The sequence below is a fragment of the Danio rerio genome, chromosome 24, assembly GCF_049306965.1.
Source record: "Danio rerio strain Tuebingen ecotype United States chromosome 24, GRCz12tu, whole genome shotgun sequence".
Lineage (NCBI taxonomy): Eukaryota > Metazoa > Chordata > Actinopteri > Cypriniformes > Danionidae > Danio > Danio rerio.
In genome coordinates this window covers 19,426,659-19,453,234 of record NC_133199.1, presented here as the reverse complement: position 1 = coordinate 19,453,234, position 26,576 = coordinate 19,426,659, and positions in this window count along the sequence as shown.

Here is a 26,576-nt window from a genome sequence, read left to right as displayed (position 1 = left end):
GTAGCTAGCTGGGGTCAGAGGCCCTTAGGTGAAGGGCCAGGGGGCACCCTGGGGGCTCTAGTGCAAGTCAAGGGATAGTTGTGGACCCCTTGGTAGATTCCTAGGGTCTGAGAACCCTAGGTGGAGGGCCAGGGGGCACCCTGGGGCCTCTACTTTAAGTCCAGGGAGAAAGGTGGACCCCTTGGTAGCTTTCTGGGGTCAGAGGCCCTTAGGTGGAAGGCAAGAGGGCACCCTGGGGCCTTTTCTGCAAGTCCAGGGAGAGTTGTGGATCCCTGGGTAGCTTGCTGGGGCCCTAGGCCCCTAGATGTAGGGCCAGGGGGCACCCTGGGGCCTATATGTCAAGTCAAGGGAGATAGGTGAACCCCTGGGTAGCTTGCTGGGGTTTTAGGCACTTAGGTGGAGGGCCTGGGGGCACCCTGGGGCCTATACTGCAAGTCCAGGGAGAGAGGTGGAAACCTGGGTAGCTTGCTAGCGTCAGAGGCCCCTAGGTGGAGGGCAAGGGGGCACCCTGGGGCCTCTACTGCAAGTCCAGGGAGAGTTGTAGACCCCTGGGTAACTTGCTGGGGTCAGAGGCCTCTATGTGGAGGGCCAGGAGGTACCCGAGGGCCTCTACTACAAGTCCAGGGAGAGAGGTGGACCCCTGGGGAGCTTTCTTGTGTCAGCCGCCCCTAGGTGGAGGGCCTGGGGGCACCCTGGGGCCTCTACAGCCAGTCCAGGGAGAGAAGTGGGCCCCTGGGTAGCTTACTGGGGTCAGAGGCCCCTAGGTGGAGGGCCAGGGGGCACCCTGGGGCCTCTACTGCAAGTCCAGGGAGAGAAGTGGGCCCCTGGGTAGCTTACTGGGGTCAGAGGCCCCTAGGTGGAGGGCAAGGGGGCTTTCTGGGGCCTCTAGTGCAAGTCCATTGAGAGAGGTGGACCCCTGGGTAGCTAGCTGGGGTCGTAGGCCCCTAGGTGGAATGCCAGGGGGCACCCTGGGGCCTTTACTGCAAGTCCAGGGAGAGTTGTGGACCCCTTGGTAGCTTGCTGGGGTCAGAGGCCCCTAGGGGGAGGGCCAGGGGGCACCCTGGGGCCTATACTGCAAGTCCAGGGAGAGAGGTGGACCCCTGGGGAGCTTGCTAGTGTCAGCCGCCCCTAGGTGGAGGGCCTGGGGGCACCCTGGGGCCTCTACTGCCAGTCCAGGGAGAGAGGTGGACCCCCTGGGTAGGTTGCAGGGGTCTTAGGCCCCTAGGTGGAGGGCCAGGGGGCACCCTGGGGCCTCTACTGCAAGTCCAGGAAGAGAGGTGGACCCCTGGGGAGCTTTCTTGTGTCAGCCGCCCCTAGGTGGAGGGCCTGGGGGCACCCTGGGGCCTCTACTGCCAGTCCAGGGAGAGAGGTGGACCCCCTGGGTAGGTTGCAGGGGTCTTAGGCCCCTAGGTGGAGGGCCAGGGGGCACCCTGGGGCCTCTACTGCAAGTCCAGGAAGAGAGGTGGACCCCTGGGGAGCTTTCTTGTGTCAGCCGCCCCTAGGTGGAGGGCCTGGGGGCACCCTGGGGCCTCTACTGCCAGTCCAGGGAGAGAGGTGGACCCCCTGGGTAGCTTGCTGGGGTCAGAGGCCCCTAGGTGCAGGGCAAGGGGGCACCCTGGGGCCCCCACTGCAAGTCCAGGGAGAGTTGTGGACCCCTGGGTAGCTTGCTGGGGTCAGAGGCCCCAGGGTGGAGGGGAAGGGGGCACCCTGGTTCCTATACTGCAAGTTCAGGAAGAGAGGTGGACCCCTGGGTAGCTTTCTGGGGTCTTAGGCCCCTAGGTGGAGGGCCAGGGGGCACCCTGGGGCCTATACTGCAAGTCCAAGGAGAGATGTGATCCCCTATGTAGCTTGCTGGGGTCAGAGGCCCTTAGGTGGAGGGCCAGGGGGCACCCTGGGGCCTCTAGTGCAAGTCCAGGGATAGTTGTGGACCCCTTGGTAGATTCCTAGGGTCTGAGGACCCTAGGTGGAGGGCCAGGGGGCACCCTGGGGCCTCTAGTGCAAGTCCAGGGATAGTTGTGGACCCCTTGGTAGATTCCTAGGGTCTGAGGACCCTAGGTGGAGGGCCAGGGGGCACCCTGGGGCATCTAGTGTAAGTCCAGGGATAGTTTTTTGACCCCTTGGTAGATTCCTAGGGTCTGAGGACCCTAGGTGGAGGGCCAGGGGGCACCCTTGGGCCTCTACTGCAAGTCTAGAAGAGTTTTGGACCCCTGGGTCGCTTGCTGGGGTCAGAGGCCCCTAGGTGGAGGGCCAGCGGGCACCCTGGGGCCTCTACTGCAAGTCCAGGGAGAGAGGTGGGCCCCTGGGTAGCTTGCTGGGGTAAAAGGCTCCTAGGTGGAGGGCAAGGGGGCTTCCTGTGGACTCTACTGCAAGTCCATTGAGAGGTGGACCCCTGGGTAGCTTGCTGGGGTCGGAGGCCCCTAGGTGGAATGCCAGGGGGCAGGCTGGGGAACTACTGCAAGTCCAGGGAGAGTTGTGGACCCCTTGGTAGCTCGCTGGGGTCAGAGGCCCCTAGGTGGAGGGCCAGGGGGCACCCTGGAGCCTCTAATGCCAGTCCAGGGAGAGAGGTGGACCCCTGCGTAGCTTGCTGGGGTCATAGACCCCTAGGTGGAGTGACAGGGGGCACCCTGGGGCCTCTATTGCAAGTGAAGGGAGAGAGAAGGACCCCTGGGTAGCATACTGGGGGAAAGTGGCCCCTAGGTGGAGGGCCAGGGGGCACCCTGGGGCCTATACTGCAAGTCCAGGGAGAGAGGTGGATCCCTGGGTAGCTTGATGAGGTCTGTAGCCCATAGGTGGAGGGCAAGGGGGTACCCTAGGGCCTCTAACGCAAGTCCAGGGAGAGATGTGGACCACTGTGTAGCTTGCTGTGGTCAGAGGCCCTTAGGTGGAGGGCCAGGGGGCACCCTGGGGCCTCTACTGAAAGTCCAGGGAGAGTTGTAGAACCCTGGGTAGCTTGCTGTGGTCCTAGGCCCCTAGGTGGAGGGCCAGGGGGCACCCTGGGGCCTATACTTCAAGTCAAGGGAGAGAGGTGGACCCCTGGGTAGCTTGCTTGGATCTTGGGCCCCTAGGTGGATGGCCAGGGGGCACCCTGGGGCCTATACTGCAAGTCCAGGGAGAGATGTGGACCCCTGGGTAGCTTGCTGGGGTCAGAGGCCCATTAGGTGGAGGGTCAGGGGGCACCCTGCGGCCTCTACTGCAAGTCTAGGGAGAGTTGTGGACCCCTGTGTAGCTTGCTGGGGTCTTAGGCCCCTAAGTGGAGGGCCAGTGGGAACTCTGGGGCCTATACTTCAAGTCGAGGGAGAAAGGTGGACCACTGGGAAGCTTTCTGGGGTCAGAGGCCCCTAGGTGGAGGGCAAGGGGGCACCCTTGGGCCTCTACTGCAAGTCCAGGGAGAGTTGTGGACCCCTGGGTAGCTTGCTGGGGTCAGAGGCCCCTAGGTGTAGGGCCAGTAGGTACCCTAGTGCCTCAACTGGAAGTCCAGGGAGAGAAGTGGACCCCTGGGTAGCTTGCTGGGGTCAGAGGCCCTTAGGTGGAGGGCAAGGGGGCTTCCTGGGGCCTCTACTGCAAGTCCATTGAGAGAGGTGGACCCCTGGGTAACTTGCTGGAGTAGGAGGCCCCTAGGTGGAGGGCCAGGGGGCACCCTGAGGCCTCTACTGCAAACCAGGGAGAGAGGTGGACCTCTGGGTAGCTTGCTGGGGTCCTTGGCCCCTATGTTGAGGGCCAGGGGGCACCCTGGGGCCTATTTTTCAAGTCAAGGGAGAGAGGTGGACCCCTGGGTAGCTTGCTGGGATCTTAGGCCCCTAGGTGGAGGGCCAGGGGGCACCCTGGGGCCTATACTGCAAGTCCAGGGAGAGAGGTGGACCCCTGGGTAGCTTGCTGGGGTCACAGGCCCCTAGGTGGAGGGCCAAGGGGCACCCTGGGGCCTCTACTGCAAGTTCAGGTAGAGTTGTGGACCCCTGGGTAGCTTGCTGGGGTCCTAGGCCCCTAGGTGGAGGGCCAATGGGCACCCTGGGGCCTATACTATAAGTCCAGGGAGAAAGGTGGACCCCAGGGTAGCTTGCTGGGGTCAGAGGCCCCTAGGTGGAGGGCAAGGGGGCACCCGGGGTCCTCTAATGCAAGTCCAGGGAGAGTTGTGTTCCCCTGGGTAGCTTGCTGTGGTCAGAGGCCCCTAGGTGGAAGGCCAAGAGGTTTCCTAGGGCCTCTATTGCAAGTCCAGGGAGAGAGGTGGACCCCTGGGTATCTTGCTGGGGTCTTAGGCCCCTAGGTGGAGGGCCAGGGGGCACCCTGGGGCCTCTACTGCAAGTCCGGGAAGAGACGTGGACCCCTGGGTAGCTTGCTGGGGTCCTAGGCCCCTAGATGGAGGGCCAGGGGGCACCCTGGGGCCTATACTTCAAGTCAAGGGAGAGAGGTGGACCCCTGGGTAGCTTGCTGGGGTCTTAGGCCCCTAGGTGGAGGGCCAGTGGGCAGCCAGGGGCCTATAATTCAAGTCCAGGGAGAAAGGTGGACCCCTGGGTAGCTTGTTGGGGTCAGAAGCCCCTAGGTGGAGAGAAAGGGGGCAGCCAGGGGCCTCTACTGCAAGTCCAGGGAGAGTTGTGGAGCCCTGGGTAACTTGCTGGGGTCAGAGGCCCCTAGTTGGAGGGCCAGGAGGTACCCTAGGGCCTCTACTGCAAGTCCAGGGAGAGAGGTGGACCCCTGGGTAGATTGCTGGGGTCAGAGGCAACAAGGTGGAGGGCAAGGGTCACCCATGGGCATATCCTGCAAGTCCAGGGAGAGAGGTGGACCCCTGGGGAGCTTTCTTGTGTCAGTCGCCCCTAGGTGGAGGGCCTGGGGGCACCCTAGGGCCTCTACTGCAAGTCCAGGGAGAGAGGTGGACCCCTGGGTAGCTTGCTGGGGTCAGAGGCCCCTAGGTGGAGGGCCAGGGGGCACCCTGAGGCCTCTACTGCAAGACCAGGGAAAGAGGTGGACCTCTGGGTAGCTTGCTGGGGTCCTTGGCCCCTATGTGGAGGGCCAGGGGGCACCCTGGGGCCTATTTTTCAAGTCAAGTGAGAGAGGTGGACCCCTGGGTAGCTTGCTGGGATCTTAGTCCCCTAGGTGGAGGGACAGGGGGCACCCTGGGGCCTCTACTGCAAGTTCAGGGAGAGTTGTGGACCCCTGGGTAGCTTGCTGGGGTCTTAGGCCCCTAGGTGGAGGGCCAATGGGCACCCTGGGGCCTATACTATAAGTCCAGGGAGAAAGGTGGACCCTCGGGTAGCTTGCTGGGGTCAGATGCCCCTAGGTGGAGGGCAAGGGGGCACCCTGGGTCCTTTACTGCAAGTTCAGGGAGAGTTGTGTTCCCCTGGGTAGCTTGCTGGGGTCAGAGGCCCCTAGGTGGAGGGCCAAGAGGTTTCCTAGGGCCTCTACTGCAAGTCCAGGGAGAGAAGTAGACCCCTGGGTAGCTTGCTGGGGAAAAAAGCCCCTAGGTAGAGGGCCAGGGGTACCCTGGGGCCTCTACTGCAAGTCCAGGGAGAGAGTTGGACCCCTGGGTATCTTGCTGGGGTCAGAGGCCCTTAGGTGGAGGGCCAGGGGGCACCCTGGTGCCTCTACTGCAAGTCCAGGGATAGTTGTGGACCCCTTGGTAGATTCCTAGGGTCTGAGGACCCTAGGTGGAGAGCCAGGGGGCACCCTGCGGCCTCTACTGCATGTCCAGGGAGAGTTGTGGACCCCTGTGTAGCTTGCTGGGGTCTTAGGCCCCTAGGTGGAGGGCCAGTGGGCACTCTGGGGCCTATACTTCAAGTCCAGGGAGAAAGGTGGAACCCTGGGAAGCTTTCTGGGGTCAGAGGCCCCTAGGTGGAGGGCAAGGGGGCACCCTGGGGCCTCTACTGCAAGTCCAGGGAGAGTTGTGGACCCCTGGGTAGCTTGCTGGGGTCAGAGGCCCCTAGGTGTAGGGCCAGGAGGTACCCTAGGGCCTCTACTGCAAGTCCAGGGAGAGAGGTGGACCCCTGGGTAGCTTGCTGGGGTCAGAGGCAACTAGGTGGAGGGCAAGGGGGCACCCTGGGGCATATCCTGCAAGTCCAGGGAGAGAGGTGGACCCCTGGGGAGCTTTCTTGTGTCAGCCGCCCCTAGGTGGAGGGCCTGGGGGCACCCTAGGGCCTCTACTGCAAGTCCAGGGAGAGAGGTGGACCCCTGGGTAGCTTGCTGGGGTCAGAGGCCCCTAGGTGGAGGGCCAGGGGGCACCCTGAGGTCTCTACTGCAAGACCAGGGAGAGAGGTGGACCTCTGGGTAGCTTGCTGGGGTCCTTGGCCCCTATGTGGAGGGCCAGGGGGCACCCTGGGGCCTATTTTTCAAGTCAAGGGAGAGAGGTGGACCCCTGGGTAGCTTGCTGGGATCTTAGGCCCCTAGGTGGAGGGCCAGGGGGCACCCTGGGGCCTATACTGCAAGTCCAGGGAGAGAGGTGGACCCCTGGGTAGCTTGCTGGGGTCACAGGCCCCTAGGTGGAGGGCCAAGGGGCACCCTGGGGCCTATACTTCAAGTCCAGGGAGAAAGGTAGACCACTGGGTAGCTTGCTGGGGTCAGTGGCCCCTGGGTGGAGGGCAAGGGGTTACCCTGGTTCCTATAGTGCAAGTAAAGGGAGAGAGGTGGACCCCTGGGTGGCTTTTTGGGGTCTTAGGCCCCTAGGTGGAGGGCCAGGGGGCACCCTGGGTCTATACTGCCAGTCCAAGGAGAGATGTAGACCCCTATGTAGCTTGCTGGGGTCAGAGGCCCCTAGGTGGAGGGCCAGGGGGCACCCTGGGGCCTCTACTGCAAGTCCAGGGAAAGTTGTGGACCCCTGGGTAGCTTGCTGGGGTCAGAGGCCCATGGGTGGAGGGCAAGGGGGCAGGCTGGGGCCTATACTGCAAGTCCAGGGAGAGAGGTGGACCCCTGGGTAGCTTGCTGGGGAATAAAGCCCCTAGGTGGAGGGCCAGGAGGTACCCTAGGGCCTCTACTGCAAGTCCAGGGAGAGAGGTGGACCCCTGGGTAGCTAGCTGGGGTCAGAGGCCCTTAGGTGGAGGGCCAGGGGGCACCCTGGGGCTTCTAGTGCAAGTCCAGGGATAGTTGTGGACATCTTGGTAGATTCCTAGGGTCTGAGGACCCTAGGTGGAGGGCCAGGTGGCACCCTTGGACCTCTACTGCAAGTCTAGGGAGAGTTGTGGACCCCTGGGTAGCTAGCTGGGGTCGTAGGCCCCTAGGTGGAATGCCAGGGGGCACCCTGGGGCCTCTATTGCAAGTCCAGGGAGAGTTGTGGACCCCTTGGTAGCTTGCTGGGGTCAGAGGCCCCTAGGGGGAGGGCCAGGGGGCACCCTGGGGCCTCAACTGCAAGTCCAGGGAGAGTTGTGGACCCCTTCATAGCTTGCTGGGGTCAGAGGCCCCTAGGGGGCGGGCCAGGGGGCACCCTGGGGCCTATACTGCAAGTCCAGGGAGAGAGGTGGACACCTGGGGAGCTTTCTAGTGTCAGCCGCCCCTAGGTGGAGGGCCTGGGGGCACCCTGGGGCCTCTACTGCCAGTCCAGGGAGAGAGGTGGACCCCCTGGGTAGGGTGCTGGGGTCTTAGGCCCCTAGGTGGAGGGCCAGGGGGCACCCTGGGGCCTCTACTGCAAGTCCAGGGAGAGAGGTGGACCCCTGGGGAGCTTTCTTGTGTCAGCCGCCCCTAGGTGGAGGGCCTGGGGGCACCCTGGGGCCTCTACTGCCAGTCCAGGGAGAGAGGTGGACCCCCTGGGTAGGTTGCTGGGGTCTTAGGCCCCTAGGTGGAGGGCCAGGGGGCACCCTGGGGCCTCTACTGCCAGTCCAGGGAGAGAGGTGGACATTCTGGTTAGCTTGCTGGGGTATGAGGCCCCTAGGTGCAGGGCAAGGGGGTACCCTGGGGCCTCTACTGCAAGTCCAGGGAGAGTTGTGGACCCCTGGGTAGCTTGCTGGGGTCAGAGGCCCCTGGGTGGAGGGCAAGGGGGCACCCTGGTTCCTATAGTGCAAGTTCAGGGAGAGAGGTGGACCCCTGGGTGGCTTTCTGGGGTCTTAGGCCCCTAGGTGGAGGGCCAGGGGGCACCCTGGGGCCTATACTGCAAGTCCAAGGAGAGATGTGGAACCCTATGTAGCTTGCTGGGGTCAGAGGCCCCTAGGTGGAGGGCCAGGGGGCACCCTGTGGCCTCTACTGCAAGTCCAGGGAAAGTTGTGAACCCCTGGGTAGCTTGCTGGGGTCAGAGGCCCATGGGTGGAGGGCAAGGGGGCACACTGGGGCCTATACTGCAAGTCCAGGGAGAGAGGTGGACCCCTAGGTAGCTTGCTGGGGAATAAAGCCCCTAGGTGGACGGCCAGGTGACACCCTTGGGCCTCTACTGCAAGTCCAGGGAGAGTTGTGGACCCCTTCGTAGCTTGCTGGGGTCAGAGGCCCCTAGGGGGAGGGCCAGGGGGCACCCTGGGGCCTATATTGCAAGTCCAGGGAGAGAGGTGGACCCCTGGGGAGCTTTCTAGTGTCAGCCGCCCCTAGGTGGAGGGCCTGGGGGCACCCTGGGGCCTCTACTGCAAGTCCAGGGAGAGAGGTGGACCCCCTGGGTAGGTTGCTGGGGTCTTAGGTCCCTAGGTGGAGGGCCAGGGGGCACCCTGGGGCCTCTACTGCAAGTCCAGGGAGAGAGGTGGACCCCTGGGGAGCTTTCTTGTGTCAGCCGCCCCTAGGTGGAGGGCCTGGGGGCACCCTGGGGCCTCTACTGCCCGTCCAGGGAGAGAGGTGGACCCCCTGGGTAGCTTGCTGGGGTCAGAGGCCCCTAGGTGCAGGGCAAGGGGGTACCCTGGGGCCTCTACTGCAAGTCCAGGGAGAGTTGTGGACCCCTGGGTAGCTTGCTGGGGTCAGAGGCCCCTGGGTGGAGGGCAAGGGGGCACCCTGGTTCCTATAGTGCAAGTTCATGGAGAGAGGAGGACCCCTGGGTGGCTTTCTGGGGTCTTAGGCCACTAGGTGGAGGGCCAGGGGGCACCCTGGGGCCTATACTGCAAGTCCAAGGAGAGATGTGGACCCCTATGTAGCTTGCTGGGGTCAGAGGCCCCTAGGTGGAGGGCCAGGGGGCACCCTGTGGCCTCTACTGCAAGTCCAGGGAAAGTTGTGAACCCCTGGGTAGCTTGCTGGGGTCAGAGGCCCATGGGTGGAGGGCAAGGGGGCACACTGGGGCCTATACTGCAAGTCCAGGGAGAGAGGTGGACCCCTGGGTAGCTTGCTGGGGAATAAAGGCCCTAGGTGGACGGCCAGGTGTCACCCTTGGGCCTCTACTGCAAGTCTAGGGAGAGTTGTGGACCCCTGGGTAGCTTGCTGGGGTCAGAGGCCCCTTGGTGGAGGGCCAGCGGGCACCCTGGGGCCTCTACTGCAAGTCCAGGGAGAGTTGTGGACCCCTTGGTAGCTTGCTGGGTTCAGAGGCCCCTAGGGGAAGGGCCAGGGGGCACCCTGGGGCCTATACTGCCAGTCCAGGGAGAGAGGTGGACCCCTGGGTAGCTTACTGGGGTCAAAGGCCCCTAGGTGGAGTGCCAGGGGGCACCCTGGGGCCTCTATTGCAAGTCCAGGGAGAGAGGTGGACCCCTGGGTAGCTTCCTGGGGCAAGAGGCCCCTAAGTGGAGGGCCAGGGGGCACCCTGGGGCCTATACTGCAAGTCCAGGGAGAGGGGTGGATCCCTGAGTAGCTTGAAGAGGTCTTAAGCCCATAGGTGGAGGGCAAGAAGGTACCCTAGGGCCTTTAACGCGAGTCCAGGAAGAGAGGTGGACCCCTGTGTAGCTTGCTGGGGTCAGAGGCCCTTGGGTGGAGGGCCAGGGGGCACCCTGGGGCCTCTACTGCAAGTCCAGGGAGAGTTGTGGACCCCTGGGTAGCTTGCTGGGGTCAGAAGCCCCTAGGAGGAAGGCCAGCGGGCACCCTGGGGCCTCTACTGCAAGTCCAAGGAGAGAAGTGGGCCCCTGGGTAGCTTGCTGGGGTCAGAGGCCCCTAGGTGGAGGGCCAGGGGGCACCCTGGGGCTTCTAGTGCATGTCCAGGGATAGTTGTGGACCCCTTGGTAGATTCCTAGGGTCTGAGGCCCCTATGTGGAGGGCAAGGGGGCTTCCTGGGGCCTCTACTGCAAGTCCATTGAGGGAGGTGGACCCCTCGGTAACTTGCTGGGGTCGTAGGCCCCTAGGTGCAATGCCAGGGGGCACCCTGGGGCCTCTACTGCAAGTCCAGGAAGAGTTGTGGACCCCTTGGTAGCTTGCTGGGGTCAGAGGCCCCTAGGTGGAGGGCAAGGGGGCACCCTGGGGCCTATACTGCAAGTCCAAGGAGAGATGTGGACCCCTATGTAGCTTGCTGGGGTCAGAGGCCCCTAGCTGGAGGGCCAGGGGGCACCCTGTGGCCTCTACTGCAAGTCCAGAGAAAGTTGTGGACCCCTGGGTAGCTTGCTGGGGTCAGAGGCCCATGGGCGGAGGGCAAGGGGGCACGCTGGGGCCTATACTGCAAGTCCAGGGAGAGAGATGGAAACCTGGGTAGCTTGCTGGGGAATAGAGCCCCTAGGTGGAGGGCCAGGGGGTACCCTAGGGCCTCTACTGCAAGTCCAGGGAGAGAGGTGGACCCCTGGGTAGCTAGCTGGGGTCAGAGGCCCTTAGGTGGAGGGCCAGTGGTCCAGGGATAGTTGTGGACGCCTTGGTAGATTACTAGGGTCTGAGGACCCTAGGTGGAGGGCCAGGTGGCATCCTTGGGCCTCTACTGCAAGTGTAGGGAGAGTTGTGGACCCCTGGGTAGCTTGCTGGGGTCAGAGGCCCCTAGGTGGAGGGACAGGGGGCACCCTAGGGCCTATACTGCAAGTCCAGGGAGAGAAGTGGGCCCCTGGGTAGCTTGCTGGGGTCAGAGGCCCCTAGGTGGAGGGCAAGGGGGCTTCCTGGGGCCTCTAGTGCAAGTCCATTGAGAGAGGTGGACCCCTGGGTAGCTAGCTGGGGTCGTAGGCCCCTAGGTGGAATGCCAGGGGGCACCCTGGGGCCTCTACTGCAAGTCCAGGGAGAGTTGTGGACCCCTTGGTAGCTTGCTGGGTTCAGAGACCCCTAGGGATAGGGCCAGGGGCACCCTGGGGCCTATACTGCCAGTCCAGGGAGAGAGGTGGACCCCTGGGTAGCTTGCTGGGGTCAAAGGCCCCTAGGTGGAGAGCCAGGGGGCACCCTGGGGCCTCTATTGCAAGTCCAGTGAGAGAGGTGGAACCCTGGGTAGCTTCCTGGGGTAAGAGGCCCCTAAGTGGAGGGCCAGGGGGCACCCTGTGGCCTATACTGCAAGTCCAGGGAGAGGGGTGGATCCCTGGGTAGCTTGATGAGGTCTTAAGCCCATAGGTGGAGGGCAAGGGGGTACCCTAGGGCCTTTAACGCAAGTCCAGGAAGAGAGGTGGACGCCTGGGTAGCTTGCTGGGGTCAGAGGCCCCTAGGTGGAGAGAAAGGGGGCAGCCAGGGGCCTCTACTGCAAGTCCAGGGAGAGTTGTGGACCCCTTGCTAGCTTGCTGGGGTCAGAGGCCCCTAGGTGGAGGGCCAGGGGCCACCCTGGGGCCTATACTGCCAGTCCAGGGAGAGAGGTGGACCCCTGGGTAGCTTGCTGGGGTCATAGGCCTCTAGGTGGAGTGCCAGGGGGCACCCTGGGGCCTCTATTGCAAGTCCAGGGAGAGAGGTGGACCCCTGGGTAGCTTCCTGGGGTAAGAGGCCCCTAGGTGGAGGGCCAGCGGGCACCCTGGGGCCTATACTGCAAGTCCAGGAAGAGAGGTGGATCCGTGGGTAGCTTGATTAAGTCTGAAGCCCATATGTGGAAGGCAATGGGGTACCCTAGGGCCTCTAATGCAAGTCCAGGGAGAGAAGTGGACACCTGTGTAGCTTTCTGGGGTCAGAGGCCCTTAGGTGGAGGGTCAGGGGGCACCCTGGGGCCTCTACTGAAAGTCCAGGGAGAGTTGTGGACCCCTGGATAGCTTGCTGGGGTCAGAAGCTCCTAGGTGGAGGGCCAGGGGGCACCCTGGCGCCTATACTGCCAGTCCAGGGAGATAATTGGACCCCTGGGTAGCTTGATGGGGTCTTAGGCCCCTAGGTGGAGGGCCAGGGGGCACCCTGGGGCCTCTACTGCAAGTCCAGGGAGAGTTGTGGACCCCTGGGTGGCTTGCTGGGGTCTTAGGCCCCTAGGTGGAGGGCCAGTGGGCACCCTGGGGCCTATACTTCATGTCCAGGGAGAAAGGTGGACACCTGGGTAGCTTTCTGGGGTCCGAGGCCCATAGGTGGAGTGCAAGGGGGCACCCTGGGGTCTCTACTGCAAGTCCAGGGAGAGTTGTGGACCCCTGGGTAACTTGCTGGGGTCAGAGGCCCCTAGGTGGAGGGCCAGGAGGTACTCTAGGGCCTCTACTGCAAGTCCAGGGAGAGAGGTGGACCCCTGGGTAGCTTGCTGGGGTCAGAGGCAACTAGGTGGAGGGCCAGGGGGCACCCTGGGGCATTTCCTGCAAGTCCAGGGAGAGAGGTCGACCCCTGTGGAGCTTTCTTGTGTCAGCCGCCCCTAGGTGGAGGGCCCCCCCGGGTAGCTTGCTGAGGTCAGAGGCCCCTAGGTGGAGGGCCAGGAGGTACCCTAGGGCCTATACTTCATGTCCAAGGAGAAAGGTGGACCCCTGGGTAGCTTTCTGGGATCAGAGGCCCATAGGTGGATACAAAGGGGCACCCTGGGGCCTCTACTGCAAGTCCAGGGAGAGTTGTGGACCCCTGGGTAACTTGCTGGGGTCAGAGGCCCTTAGGTTGAAGGCCAGGAGGTACCCTAGGGCCTTTACTGCAAGTCCAGGGAGACAGGTGGACCCCTGGGTAGCTTGCTGGGGTCAGAGGCAACTAGTTGGAGAGCGAGGGGGCACCCTGGGGCATAACCTGCAAGTCCAGGGAGAGAGGTGGACCCCTGGGGAGCTTTTTTGTGTCAGCCGCCCGTAGGTGGAGGGCCTGGGGGCACCCTGGGGCCTCTACTGCCAGTCCAGGGAGAGAGGTGGACCCCCTGGGTAGCTTGCTGGGCTCTTAGGCCCCTAGGTGGAGGGCCAGGGGGCACCCTAGGGCCTATAATGCAAGTCCATGGAGAGATGTGGACCCCTGGGTAGCTTGCTGGGGTCAGAGGCCCCTAGGTGCAGGGCAAGGGGGCACCCTGGGGCCTATACTGCAAGTCCAGGGAGAGTTGTGAACCCCTGGGTAGCTTGCTGGGGTCAGAGGCCCCTGGGTGGAGGGCAAGGGGGCACCCTGGGGCCTATACTGCAAGTCCAGGGAGAGTTGTGGACCCCTTGGTAGCTTGCTGGGGTCAGAGGCCCCTAGGTGGAGGGCCAGGGGGCACCCTGGAGCCTATACTGCCAGTCCAGGGAAAGAGGTGGACCCCTGGGTAGCTTGCTGGGGTCAAAGACCCCTAGGTGGGGTGCCAGGGAGCACCCTGGGGCCTCTATTGCAAGTGAAAGGAGAGAGAAGGATCCCTGGGTAGCTTGATGAGGTCTGTAGCCCATAGGTGGAGGGCAAGGGGGTACCCTAGGGCCTCTAACGCAAGTCCAGGGAGAGAGGTGGACACCTGTGTAGCTTGCTGGGGTCAGAGGCCCTTAGGTGGAGGGCCAGGGGGCACCCTGGAGCCTATACTGCCAGTCCAGGGAAAGAGGTGGACCCCTGGGTAGCATACTGGGGTAAGTGGCCCCTAGGTGGAGGGCCAGGGGGCACCCTGGGGCCTATACTGCAAGTCCAGGGAGAGAGGTGGATCCCTGGGTAGCTTGATGAGGTCTGTAGCCCATAGGTGGAGGGCAAGGGGGTACCCTAGGGCCTCTAACGCAAGTCCAGGGAGAGAGGTGGACACCTGTGTAGCTTGCTGGGGTCAGAGGCCCTTAGGTGGAGGGCCAGGGGGCACCCTGGGGCCTTTACTGAAAGTCCAGGGAGAGTTGTAGACCCCTGGGTAGCTTGCTGGGGTCAGAAGCCCCTAAGTGAAAGGCCAGGGGGCACCCTGGGGCCTATACTGCAAGTCTAGGGAGATAATTGGACCCCTGGGTAGTTTGCTGGGGTCTTAGGCCCCTAGGTGGAGGGCCAGGGGGCACCCTGGGCCCTCTACTGCAAGTCAAGGGATAGAGGTGGACCCCTGGGTAGCTTGCTGGTGTCAGAGGCCCCTAGGTGGAGGGGCAGGGGGCACCCTGGGGCCTATACTGCAAGTCCAGGGAGAGAGGTGGACCCCTGGTTAGCTTGCTGGGGTCAGAGGCCCCTAGGTGGAGGGCCAGGGAGCACCATGGGGCCAATACTGCAAGTCCAGGGAGAGAGGTGGACCCCTGGGTGGCTTGCTGGGTTATTAGGCACTTAGGTGGAGGGCCAGGGGGCACCCTGGGGCCTATAGTGCAAGTCCAGGGAGAGAGGTGGACCCCTGGATAGCTTGATGGGGTCAGAAGCCCATAGTCCGTTGGCCAGGGGGCTTCCTGGGGCCTATACTGCAAGTCAAGTGAGAGAGGTGGACCCCTGGGTAGCTTTCTGGGGTCAGAGGCCCCTAGGTGGAGGGCCAGGGGGCACCCTGGGGCCTATACTGCAAGTCCAGGGAGAGAGGTGGACCCCTGGGTTAGCTTGCTGAGGTCTGAAGCCCATAGGTGGAGGGCCAAGGGGTACCCTAGGGCCTCTACTGCAAGTCCAGGGAGAGAGGTGGACCCCCTGGGTAGGTTGCAGGGGTCTTAGGCCCCTAGGTGGAGGGCGAGGGGGCACCCTGGGGCCTCTACTGCAAGTCCAGGGAGAGAGGTGGACCCCTGGGGAGCTTTCTTGTGTCAGCCGCCCCTAGGTGGAGGGCCAGGGGACACCCTGGGGCCTCTACTACAAGTCCAGGAAGAGAGGTGAACTCCTGAGTAGCTTGCTGGGGTCAGAAGCCCATAGAAAAAGGGCCAAGGGGCTTCCTGGGGCCTCTACTGCAAGTCCAGGGAGAGAGGTGGACCCCCAGGTAGCTTGCATACGTCAGAGGCCCCTAGGTGGAGGGCCAATGAGCACCTTGGGGCCTCTAATGCAAGTCCAGGGAGAGAGGTGGACCCCTGGGTAGCTTGATGGGGTCAGAAGCCCATAGTCGGTTGGCCAGGGGGCTTCCTGGGGCCTATAATGCAAGTCAAGTGAGAGAGGTGGATCCCTGGGTAGCTTTCTGGGGTCAGAGGCCCCTAGGTGGAGGGCCAGGGGGCACCCTGGGGCCTATACTGCAAGTCCAGGGAGAGAGGTGGACCCCTGGGTTACCTTGCTGAGGTCTGAAGCCCATAGGTGGAGGGCCAGGGGGTACCCTAGGGCCTCTACTGCAAGTCCAGGGAGAGAGGTGGACCCCCTGGGTAGGTTGCTGGGGTCTTAGGCCCCTAGGTGGAGGGCGAGGGGGCACCCTGGGGCCTCTACTGCAAGTCCAGGGAGAGAGGTGGACCCCTGGGGAGCTTTCTTGTGTCAGCCGTCCCTAGGTGGAGGGCCAGGGGGCACCCTGGGGCCTCTACTGCAAGTCCAGGGAGAGAGGTGGACCCCTGGGTAGCTTCCTGAGGTCAGAGGCCCCTAGGTGGTGGGCCACGGGGCACCCTGGGGCCTATCCTGCAGATCCAGGGATAGAGGTGGATCCCTGGGTAGCTTGCTGGGGTACGAAGCCCCTAGGTGGAGGGCCAGGGGCACCCTGGGGCCTCTACTGCAAGTCCAGGGAGAGAGGTGGACCCCTGGGTAGCTTGCTGGGGTCAGAGGCCCCTAGGTGGAGGGCCAGGGGGCACGCTGGGGCCTGTCCTGCAAGTCCAGGGAGAGAGGTGGACCCCTGGGTAGTTTGCTTGGCTGAGAGTGGCCTAGGTGGAGGGCCAAGGGGCACCCTGGGGCCTCTACTGCAAGTCCAGGGAGAGTTGTGGACCCTTGGGTAACTTGTGGGGTTCAGAGGCCCCTGGGTAGAGAGCAAGGAGGCACCCTGGGGCCTCTACTGCTGGTCCAGGGAGAGATGTGGACCCCTGGGTAGCTTGCTGGGGTCAGAAGCCCATAGGTGGTGGGTCAGGGGGCAGCTTGGGGCCTATTCTGCAAGTCCAGGGAGAGAGGTTGAACCCTGGGTAGCTTCCTCAGGTCAGTGGCCCCTGGGTGGAGGGCCAGGTTGCCCCCTGCAGCCTGTCCTGCAAGTCCAGGGAGAGAGGTGGACCCCTGGGTAGCTTCCTGGGGTAAGAGGCCCCTAGGTGTAAGGTAAGGGGGCACCTTGGGGCCTATACTGCAAGTCTAGGGATAGAAGTGAACCCCTGGGTAGCTTGCTGGGGTCAGAGGCCAGTAGGTGGAGGGCCAGGGGGCACCCTGGGGCCACTACTGCAAGTCCAAGCAGAGACATGGACCCCTGGAAAGCTTGCTGGGGACCTAGGCCCCTAGTTGGAGGGCCAGGGGGCACCGTGGGGCCTGAACTGCAAGTCCAGGGAGAGAGGTGGACCCCTGGGGAGTTTTCTTGTGTCAGCCGCCCCTAGGTGGAGGGCCTGGGGGCACCCTGGGGCCTCTACTGCCAGTCCAGGGAGAGAGGTGGACCCCCAGGGTAGCTTGCTGGGGTCAGAGGCCCCTAGATGCAGGGCAAGGGGGCACCCTGGGGCCTCCACTGCAAGTCCAGGGGGAGTTGTGGACCCCTGGGTAGCTTGCTGGGGTCAGAGGCCCCTGGGTGGAGGGCAAGGGGGCACCCTGGTTCCTATAGTGCAAGTTCAGGGAGAGAGGTGGACCCCTGGGTGGCTTTCTGGGGTCTTAGGCCCCTAGGTGGAGGGCCAGGGGGCACCCTGGGGCCTATACTGCAAGTCCAAGGAGAGAAGTGGACCCCTATGTAGCTTGCTGGGGTCAGAGGCCCCTAGGTGGAGGGCCAGGGGGCACCCTGGGGCCTCTACTGCAAGTCCAGGGAAAGTTGTGGACCCCTGGGTAGCTTGCTGGGGTCAGAGGCCCATGGGTGGAGGGCAAGGGGGCACGCTGGGGCCTATACTGCAAGTCCAAGGAGAGAGGTGGACCCCTGGGTAGCTTGCTGGGGAATAAAGCCCCTAGGTGGAGGGCCAGGAGGTACCCTGGGGCCTCTACTGCAAGTCCAGGGAGAGAGGTGGACCCCTGGGTAGCTAGCTGGGGTCAGAGGCTCTTAGGTGGAGGGCTAAGGGGCACCCTGGGGCTTCTAGTGCAAGTCCAGTGATAGTTGTCGACCCCTTGGTAGATTCCTAGGGTCTGAGGACCCTAGGTGGAGGGCCAGGTGGCACCCTTGGGCCTCTACTGCAAGTCTAGGGAGAGTTGTGGACCACTGGGTAGCTTGCTGGTGTCAGAAGCCCCTTGGTGGAGGGCCAGCGGGCACCCTGGGGCCTCTACTGCGAGTCCAGGGAGAGAAGTGGGCCCCTGGGTAGCTTGCTGGGGTAAGAGGCCCCTAGGTGGAGGGCAAGGGGGCTTCCTGGGGCCTCTAGTGCAAATCCATTGAGAGAGGTGAACCCCTGGGTAGCTAGCTGGGGTCGTAGGCCCCTAGGTAGAATGCCAGGGGGCACCCTGGGGCCTCTACTGCAAGTCCAGGGAGAGTTGTGGACCCCTTGGTAGCTTGCTGGGGTCAGAGGCCCCTAGGGGGAGGGCCAGGGGGCACCCTGGGGCCTCTACTGCAAGTCCAGGGAGAGTTGTGGACCCCTTCGTAGCTTGCTGGGGTCAGAGGCCCCTAGGGGGAGGGCCAGGGGGCACCCTGGGGCCTATACTGCAAGTCCAAGGAGAGATGTGGACTCCTATGTAGCTTACTGGGGTCAGAGGCCCCTAGGTGGAGGGCCAGGGGGCACCCTGGGGCCTCTTCTGCAAGTCCACGGAGAGAGGTGGACCCCTGGGTAGCTTGCTGGGGTAAGAAGAACCTAGGTGGAGGGTCAGGGGGTACCCTGGGGCCTATACTGTCAGTCCAGGGAGAGAGTTGGACCCCTGTGTAGCTTGCTGGGGTCTTAGGCCCCTAGGATGAGTGCCAGGGGGCACCCTGGGGCTTATACTGCAAGTGCAGGGAGAGAGGTGGACCCCTGGGTAGTTTGTTTGGCTGAGAGTGGCCTAGGTGGAGGGCCAAGGGGCACCCAGGGGCCTCTACTGCAAGTCCAGGGAGAGTTGTGGACCCTTGGGTAACTTGCGGGGTTCAGAGGCCCCTGGGTGGATGGCAAGGGGGCACCCTGGGGCATATACTTCAAGTCCAGGGAGAGAGGTGGACCCCTGGGTAGCTTGCTGGGGTCTTAGGCACTTAGGTGGAGGGCCTGGGGGCACCCTGGGGCCTATACTGCAAGTCCAGGGAGAGAGGTGGACACCTGGGGAGCTTTCTTGTGTCAGCAGCCCCTAGGTGGAGGGCCAAGGGGCACCCAGGGGCCTTTACTGCAAGTCCAAGGAGAGATGTGGACCCCTGGGTAGCGTGCTGGGGTCAGAGGCCCCTGGGTGGAGGGCAAGGGGGCACCCTGGTTCCAATACTGCAAGTTCAGGAAGAGAGGTGGACCCCTGGGTAGCTTTCTGTGGTCTTAGGCCCCTAGGTAGAGGGCCAGGGGGCACCCTGGGGCCTATACTGCAAGTCCAAGGAGAGATGTGGACCCCTATGTAGCTTGCTGGGATGAGACAACCCTAGGTGGAGGGCGAGGGGGCACCCTGTGGCCTCTACTGCAAGTCCAAGGAAAGTTGTGGACCCCTGGGTAGCTTGCTGGGGTCAGAGGCCCATGGGTGGAGGGCAAGGGGGCACGCTGGGCCTATACTTCAAGTCCAGGGAGAGAGGTGGACCCCTGGGTTGCTTGCTGGGGAATAAAGCCCCTAGGTGGAGGGCATGGGGGTACCCTAGGGCCTCTACTGAAGTCCAGGGAGAGATATGGACCCCTGGGTAGCTTGCTGGGGTCAGAAGCCCATAGGTGGTGGGCCATTGGGCACCCTGGGGCCTATTCTGCAAGTCCAGGGAGAGAGGTTGACCCCTGAGTAGCTTCCTGGGGTCAGTGGCCCCTAGGTGGAGGGCCAGGTTGCCCCCTGCAGCCTATCCTGCAAGTCCAGGGAGAGATATGGACCCCTGGGTAGCTTCCTGGGGTAAGAAGCCCCTAGGTGGAGAGCCAGGGGGTACCCTGGGGCCTATACTGCAAGTCCAGGGAGAGGGGTGGATCCCTGGGTAGCTTGATGAGTTCTGAAGCCCATAGGTGGAAGGCAAGGGGGTACCCTAGGGCCTTTAACACAAGTCCAGGAAGAGAGGTGGACCCCTGGGTAGCTTGCTGGTGTCAGAGGCACAAAGGTGGAGGGCCAGGGGGCACCCTGGGGCCTATATTCCCAGTCCAGGGAGAGAGGTTGACCCCTGGGAAGCTTGCTGGCGTCAGAGGCTCCTTGGTGGAGTGCCAGGGGGCTTCCTGGGTTCTCTACTGCAAGTCCAGGGAGAGAGGTGGACCCCTGGGTAGCTTGCTGGGGTCAAAGGCCCCTAGCTGGAGGGCCAGGGGGCACACTGGGCACTCTACTGCAAGTCCAGGGAGAGAGGTGGACCCCTGGGTAGCTTGCTGGGGACTAAAGCCCCTAGGTGGAGGGCCAGGGGCTACCCTATGGCCTCTACTGCAATTCCAGGGAGAGTTGTGGTCCCCTTGGTAGATTGCTAGGGCCACAGGCCCCTAGGTGGAGGGCCAGGGGGCACCCTTGGGCCTCTACTGCAAGTCTAGGGAGAGATGTGGACCCCTGGGTAGCTTGCTGGGGTCTTAGGCCCCTAGGTGGAGTGCCAGGGGGCACCCTGGGGCCTAAACTGCAAGTGCAGGGAGAGAGGTGGACCCCTGGGTAGTTTGTTTGGCTGAGAGTGGCCTAGGTGGAGGGCCAAGGGGCACCCTGGGGCCTCTTCTGCAAGTCCAGGGAGAGAAGTGGGCTCCTGGGTTGCTTGCTGGGGTCAGAGGCCCCTAGGTGGAGGGCCAGGGGGAACCCTGGGGCCTCTACTGCAAGTCTAGGGAGAGAGGTGGACCCCTGGGTAGCTTGCTGGGGTCAGAGGCCAATAGGTGGAGGGACAGGGGGCAACCTGGGGCCTCTACTGCAAGTCCAGGGAGAGACGTGGACCCCTGGGAAGCTTGCTGGGGCCCAAGGCCCCTAGGTGGAGATCCAGGGGGCACCCTGGGGCCTATACTTCAAGTCAAGGCAGAGAGTTGGACCCCTGGGTAGCTTGCTGGGGTCTTAGGCACTTAGGTGGAGGGCCTACGGGCACCCTGGGGCCTCTACTGCAAGTCCAGGGAGAGTTGTGGACCCCTGGGTAGCTTGCTGGGGTCTTAGGCCCCCAGGTGGAGGGCCAGTGGGCATCCTGGGGCCTATACTTCATGTCCAGGGAGAAAATTGGACCCCTGGGTAGCTTTCTTGGGTCAGAGGCAACTAGGGGGAGGGCCAGGAGGCACCCAGGGGCCTATCCTGCAAGTCCAGGGAGAGAGGTGGACCCCTGGGTAGATTGCTTGGCTGAGTGTGGCCTAGGTGGAGGGCCAAGGGGCACCCTGGGAACTCTACTGCAAGTCCAGGGAGAGTTGTGGACCCTTGGGTAACTTGTGGGGGTCAGAGGCCCCTGGGTGGAGGGCAAGGGGGCACCCTGGGGCCTCTACTGCAAGTACAGGGAGAGATATGGACCCCTGGGTAGCTTGCTGGGGTCAGAAGCCCATAGGTGGTGGGCCAGGGGGCACCCTGGGGCCTATTCTGCAAGTCCAGGGAGAGAGGTTGACCCCTGAGTAGCTTCCTGGGGTCAGTGGCCCCTAGGTGGAGGGCCAGGTTGCCCCCTGCAGCCTATCCTGCAAGTCCAGGGAGAGAGGTGGACCCCTGGGTAGCTTCCTGGGGTAAGAAGCCCCTAGGTGGAGAGCCAGGGGGTACCCTGGGGCCTATACTGCAAGTCCAGGGAGAGGGGTGGATCCCTGGGTAGCTTGATGAGGTCTGAAGCCCATAGGTGGAAGGCAAGGGGGTACCCTGGGGCCTTTAACACAAGTCCAGGAAGAGAGGTGGACCCCTGGGTAGCTTGCTGGTGTCAGAGGCACAAAGGTGGAGGGCCAGGGGGCACCCTGGGGCATATATTCCCAGTCCAGGGAGAGAGGTTGACCCCTGGGAAGCTTGCTGGCGTCAGAGGCTCCTTGGTGGAGTGCCAGGGGGCTTCCTGGGTTCTCTACTGCAAGTCCAGGGAGAGAGGTGGACCCCTGGGTAGCTTGCTGGGGTCAAAGGCCCCTAGCTGGAGGGCCAGGGGGCACCCTGGGGACTCTACTGCAAGTCCAGGGAGAGAGGTGGACCCCTGGGTAGCTTGCTGGGGACTAAAGCCCCTAGGTGGAGGGGCAGGGGCTACCCTAGGGCCTCTACTGCAATTCCAGGGAGAGTTGTGGTCCCCTTGGTAGATTGCTGGGGTCAGAGGCCCCTAAGTGGAGGGCCAGCGGGCACCCTGGGGCCTCTTCTGCAAGTCCAGGGAGAGAGGTGGACCCCTGGGTAGCTTGCTGGGGTAAGAAGAGCCTAGGGGAAGGGTCAGGGGGTACCCTGGGGCCTATACTGCCAGTCCAGGGACAGAGGTGGACCCCTGTGTAGCTTGCTGGGGTCTTAGGCCCCTAGGTGGAGTGCCAGGGGGCACCCTGGGGCCTATACTGCAAGTGCAGGGAGAGAGGTGGACCCCTGGGTAGTTTGTTTGGCTGAGAGTGGCCTAGGTGGAGGGCCAAGGGTTACCCAGGGGCCTCTACTGCAAGTCCAGGGAGAGTTGTGGACCCTTGGGTAACTTGCGGGGGTCAGAGGCCCCTGGGTGGATGGCAAGGGGGCACCATGGGGCCTCTTCTGCAAGTCCAGGGAGAGAGGTGGACCCCTGGGTAGCTTGCTGGGGTAAGAAGAACCTAGGTGGAGGGTCAGGGGGCACCCTGGATCCTATACTGCCAGTCCAGGGAGAGAGGTGGACCCCTGGTTAGCTTGCTGGGGTCAGAGGCCCCTAGATGGAGGGCCAGGGGGCACCATGGGTCCTCTCCTGCTAGTCCAGGGAGAGAGTTGGACCCCTGGGTAGCTCGCTGGGGTCAGAGGCCCTAGGTGGAGGGCTAGGAGGTACCCTAGGGCCCCTACTGCAAGTCCAGGGAGAGAGTTGGACCCCTGGGTAGCTTGCTGGGGTCAGAGGCAACTAGGTGGAGGGCCAGGGGGCACCCTGTGGCCTATCCTGCAAGTCCAGGGAGAGAGGTGGACCCCTGGGTAGCTTGCTGGGGTCTGAAGCCCAAAGGTGGAGGGCCAGGGGGTACCCTAGGGCCTCTACTGCAAGTCCAGGGAGAGAGGTGGACCCCTGGGTAGCTTGCTGGGGTCAGAAGCCCATAGGTGGTGGGCCAGGGGGCACCCTGGGGCCTATTCTGCAAGTCCAGGGAGAGAGGTTGACCCCTGACTAGCTTCCTGGGGTCAGTGGCCCCTAGGTGGATGGCCAGGTTGCCCCCTGCAGCCTATCCTGCAAGTCCAGGGAGAGAGGTGGACCCCTGGGTAGGTTCCTGGGGTAAGAGGCCCCTAGGTGGAGAGCCAGGGGGTACCCTGGGGCCTATACTGCAAGACCAGGGAAAGGGGTGGATCCCTGGGTAGCTTGATGAGGTCTGAAGCCCATAGGTGGAGGGCAAGGGGGTACCCTAGGGCCTTTAACGCAAGTCCAGGAAGAGGGGTGGACCCCTGGGTAGCTTGCTGGTGTCAGAGGCACAAAGGTGGAGGGCCAGGGGGCACCCTGGGGCCTATAATGCCAGTCCAGGGAGAGAGGTTGACCCCTGGGAAGCTTGCTGGCGTCAGAGGCTCCTTGGTGGAGTGCCAGGGGGCAGCCTGGGTTCTCTACTGCAAGTCCAGGGAGAGAGGTGCTGGGGTCAAAGGCACCTAGCTGGAGGGCCAGGGGGCACCCTGGGGACTCTACTGCAAGTCCAGGGAGAGAGGTGGACCCCTGGGTAGCTTGCTGGGGACTAAAGCCCCTAGGTGGAGGGCCAGGGGCTACCCTAGGGCCTCTACTGCAATTCCAGGGAGAGTTGTGGTCCCCTTGGTAGATTGCTGGGGTCAGAGGCCCCTAAGTGGAGGGCCAGCGGGCACCCTGGGGCCTCTTCTGCAAGTCCAGGGAGAGAGGTGGACCCCTGGGTAGCTTGCTGGGGTAAGAAGAGCCTAGGTGAAGGGTCAGGGGGTACCCTGGGGCCTATACTGCCAGTCCAGGGACAGAGGTGGACCCCTGTGTAGCTTGCTGGGGTCTTAGGCCCCTAGGTGGAGTGCCAGGGGGCACCCTGGGGCCTATACTGCAAGTGCAGGGAGAGAGGTGGACCCCTGGGTAGTTTGTTTGGCTGAGAGTGGCCTAGGTGGAGGGCCAAGGGTTACCCAGGGGCCTCTACTGCAAGTCCAGGGAGAGTTGTGGACCCTTGGGTAACTTGCGGGGGTCAGAGGCCCCTGGGTGGATGGCAAGGGGGCACCATGGGGCCTCTTCTGCAAGTCCAGGGAGAGAGGTGGACCCCTGGGTAGCTTGCTGGGGTAAGAAGAACCTAGGTGGAGGGTCAGGGGGCACCCTGGATCCTATACTGCCAGTCCAGGGAGAGAGGTGGACCCCTGGTTAGCTTGCTGGGGTCAGAGGCCCCTAGATGGAGGGCCAGGGGGCACCATGGGTCCTCTCCTGCTAGTCCAGGGAGAGAGTTGGACCCCTGGGTAGCTCGCTGGGGTCAGAGGCCCTAGGTGGAGGGCTAGGAGGTACCCTAGGGCCCCTACTGCAAGTCCAGGGAGAGAGTTGGACCCCTGGGTAGCTTGCTGGGGTCAGAGGCAACTAGGTGGAGGGCCAGGGGGCACCCTGTGGCCTATCCTGCAAGTCCAGGGAGAGAGGTGGACCCCTGGGTAGCTTGCTGGGGTCTGAAGCCCAAAGGTGGAGGGCCAGGGGGTACCCTAGGGCCTCTACTGCAAGTCCAGGGAGAGAGGTGGACCCCTGGGTAGCTTGCTGGGGTCAGAAGCCCATAGGTGGTGGGCCAGGGGGCACCCTGGGGCCTATTCTGCAAGTCCAGGGAGAGAGGTTGACCCCTGACTAGCTTCCTGGGGTCAGTGGCCCCTAGGTGGATGGCCAGGTTGCCCCCTGCAGCCTATCCTGCAAGTCCAGGGAGAGAGGTGGACCCCTGGGTAGGTTCCTGGGGTAAGAGGCCCCTAGGTGGAGAGCCAGGGGGTACCCTGGGGCCTATACTGCAAGTCCAGGGAGAGGGGTGGATCCCTGGGTAGCTTGATGAGGTCTGAAGCCCATAGGTGGAGGGCAAGGGGGTACCCTAGGGCCTTTAACGCAAGTCCAGGAAGAGGGGTGGACCCCTGGGTAGCTTGCTGGTGTCAGAGGCACAAAGGTGGAGGGCCAGGGGGCACCCTGGGGCCTATAATGCCAGTCCAGGGAGAGAGGTTGACCCCTGGGAAGCTTGCTGGCGTCAGAGGCTCCTTGGTGGAGTGCCAGGGGGCAGCCTGGGTTCTCTACTGCAAGTCCAGGGAGAGAGGTGCTGGGGTCAAAGGCACCTAGCTGGAGGGCCAGGGGGCACCCTGGGGACTCTACTGCAAGTCCAGGGAGAGAGGTGGACCCCTGGGTAGCTTGCTGGGGACTAAAGCCCCTAGGTGGAGGGCCAGGGGCTACCCTAGGGCCTCTACTGCAATTCCAGGGAGAGTTGTGGACCCCTTGGTAGATTGCTTGGCCCAGAGGCCCCTAGGTGGAGGGCCAGGGGGCACCCTGGTGCCTCTACTGCAAGTCAAGGGAGAGAGGTGGACCCTTGGGTAGCTTGCTGGGGTCAGAGGCCCCTAGGTGGAGGGCTAGGAGGTACCCTAGGGCCCCTACTGCAAGTCCAGGGAGAGAGTTGGACACCTGGGTAGCTTGCTGGGGTCAGAGGCAACTAGGTGGAGGGCCAGGGGGCACCCTGTGGCCTATCCTGCAAGTCCAGGGAGAGAGGTGGACCCCTGGGTAGCTTGCTGGGCTCTGAAGCCCATAGGTGGAGGGCCAGGGGGTACCCTAGGGCCTCTACTGCAAGTCCAGGGAGAGAGGTGGACCCCTGGGTAGCTTGCTGGTGTCAGAGGCCCTTAGGTGGAGGACAAGGGGGCACCTTGGGGCCTCTACTGCAAGTCCAGGGAGGGTTGTGGACCCCTTGGTAGCTTGCTGGGGTGAGAAGCCCATAGGTGGAGGGCCAGGGGGTACCCTGGGTCCTCTACTACAAGTGCAGGGAGAAAGCTGGACCCCTGGGTAGCTTGCTGAGGTCAGAGGCCCCTAGGTGGAGGGCCAGGGGGCACCATGGGGCCTCTACTGCAAGTCTAGGGAGAGAGGTGGACCCCTGGGTAGCTTGCTGGGGTCAGATACCCCTAGGTGGAGTTCCATGGGGCACCCTGAGGCCTCTACTGCAAGTCCAGGGAGAGAGGTTAATCCCTTGGTAGCTTGCTGGGGTCAGAGTCCCCTAGGTGGAGAGCCAGGGGGCACCCTGGGGACTCTACTGCAAGTCCAAGGATAGAGGTGGATCCCTGCGTAGCTTGATGAGGTCCTAAGCCCATATGTGGAGGGTAAGGGGGTACGCTAGGGCCTCTAACGCAAGTCCAGGGAGAGAGGTGGACCCCTTTTTAGCTTTCTGGGGTCAGAGGCCCTTAGGTGGAGGGCCAGGGGGCACCCTGGGGCCTCTACTGAAAGTCCAGGGAGAGTTGTGGACCCCTGGGTAGCTTGCTGGGGTCAGAAGCCAATAGGTGGAGGGCCAGGGGGCACCCTGGGGCCTATACTGCCAGTCCAGGGAGATAATTGGACCCCTGAGTAGCTTGCTGGGGTCTTAGGCCCCTATGTGGAGGGCCAGGGGGCACCCTGGGGCCTCTACTGCAAGTCCAGGGAGAGAGGTGGACCCCTGGGTAGCTTGCTGGGGTCCTAGGCCCCTAGGTAGATGGCCAGGGGGCACCCTGGGGCCCATACTTCAAGTCAAGGGAGAGAGGTGGACCCCTTGGTAGCTTGCTGGGGTCAGAGGCACCTAGGTGGAGGGCCAGGGGGCACCCTGGGGCCTCTACTACAAGTCCAGGAAGAGAGGTGGACTCCTGGGTAGCTTGCTGGGGTCAGAGACACATAGAAGGAGGGCCAAGGGGCTTCCTGGGGCCTCTAGTGCAAGTCCAGGGACAGAGGTGGACCCCCAGGTAGCTTGCTGAGGTCAGTGGCCCCTAGGTGGAGGGCCAATGAGCACCTTGGGGCCTCTACTGCAAGTCCAGGGAGAGAGGTGGACCCCTGGGTAGCTTGCTGGGGTCAGAAGCCCATAGTCGGTGGGCCAGGGGGCTTCCTGGGGCCTATACTGCAAGTCCAGGGCAAGAGGTGGACCCCTGGGTAGCTTTCTGGGGTCAGAGGCCCCTAGGTGGAGGGCCAGGGGGCACCCTGGGGCCTTCACTGCAAGTCCAGGGAGAGAGGTGGACCCCTGGGTAGCTTGCTGAGGTCAGAAGCCCATAGGTGGAGGGCCAGGGGGTACCCAAGGGCCTGTACTGCAAGTCCAGGGAGAGAGGTGGACCCCTGGGTAGCTTGCTGGGGTCAGAAGCCCATAGTCGGTGGGCCAGGGGGCTTCCTGGGGCCTATACTGCAAGTCCAGGGCAAGAGGTGGACCCCTGGGTAGCTTTCTGGGGTCAGAGGCCCCTAGGTGGAGGGCCAGGGGGCACCCTGGGGCCTATACTGCAAGTCCAGGGAGAGAGGTGGACCCCTG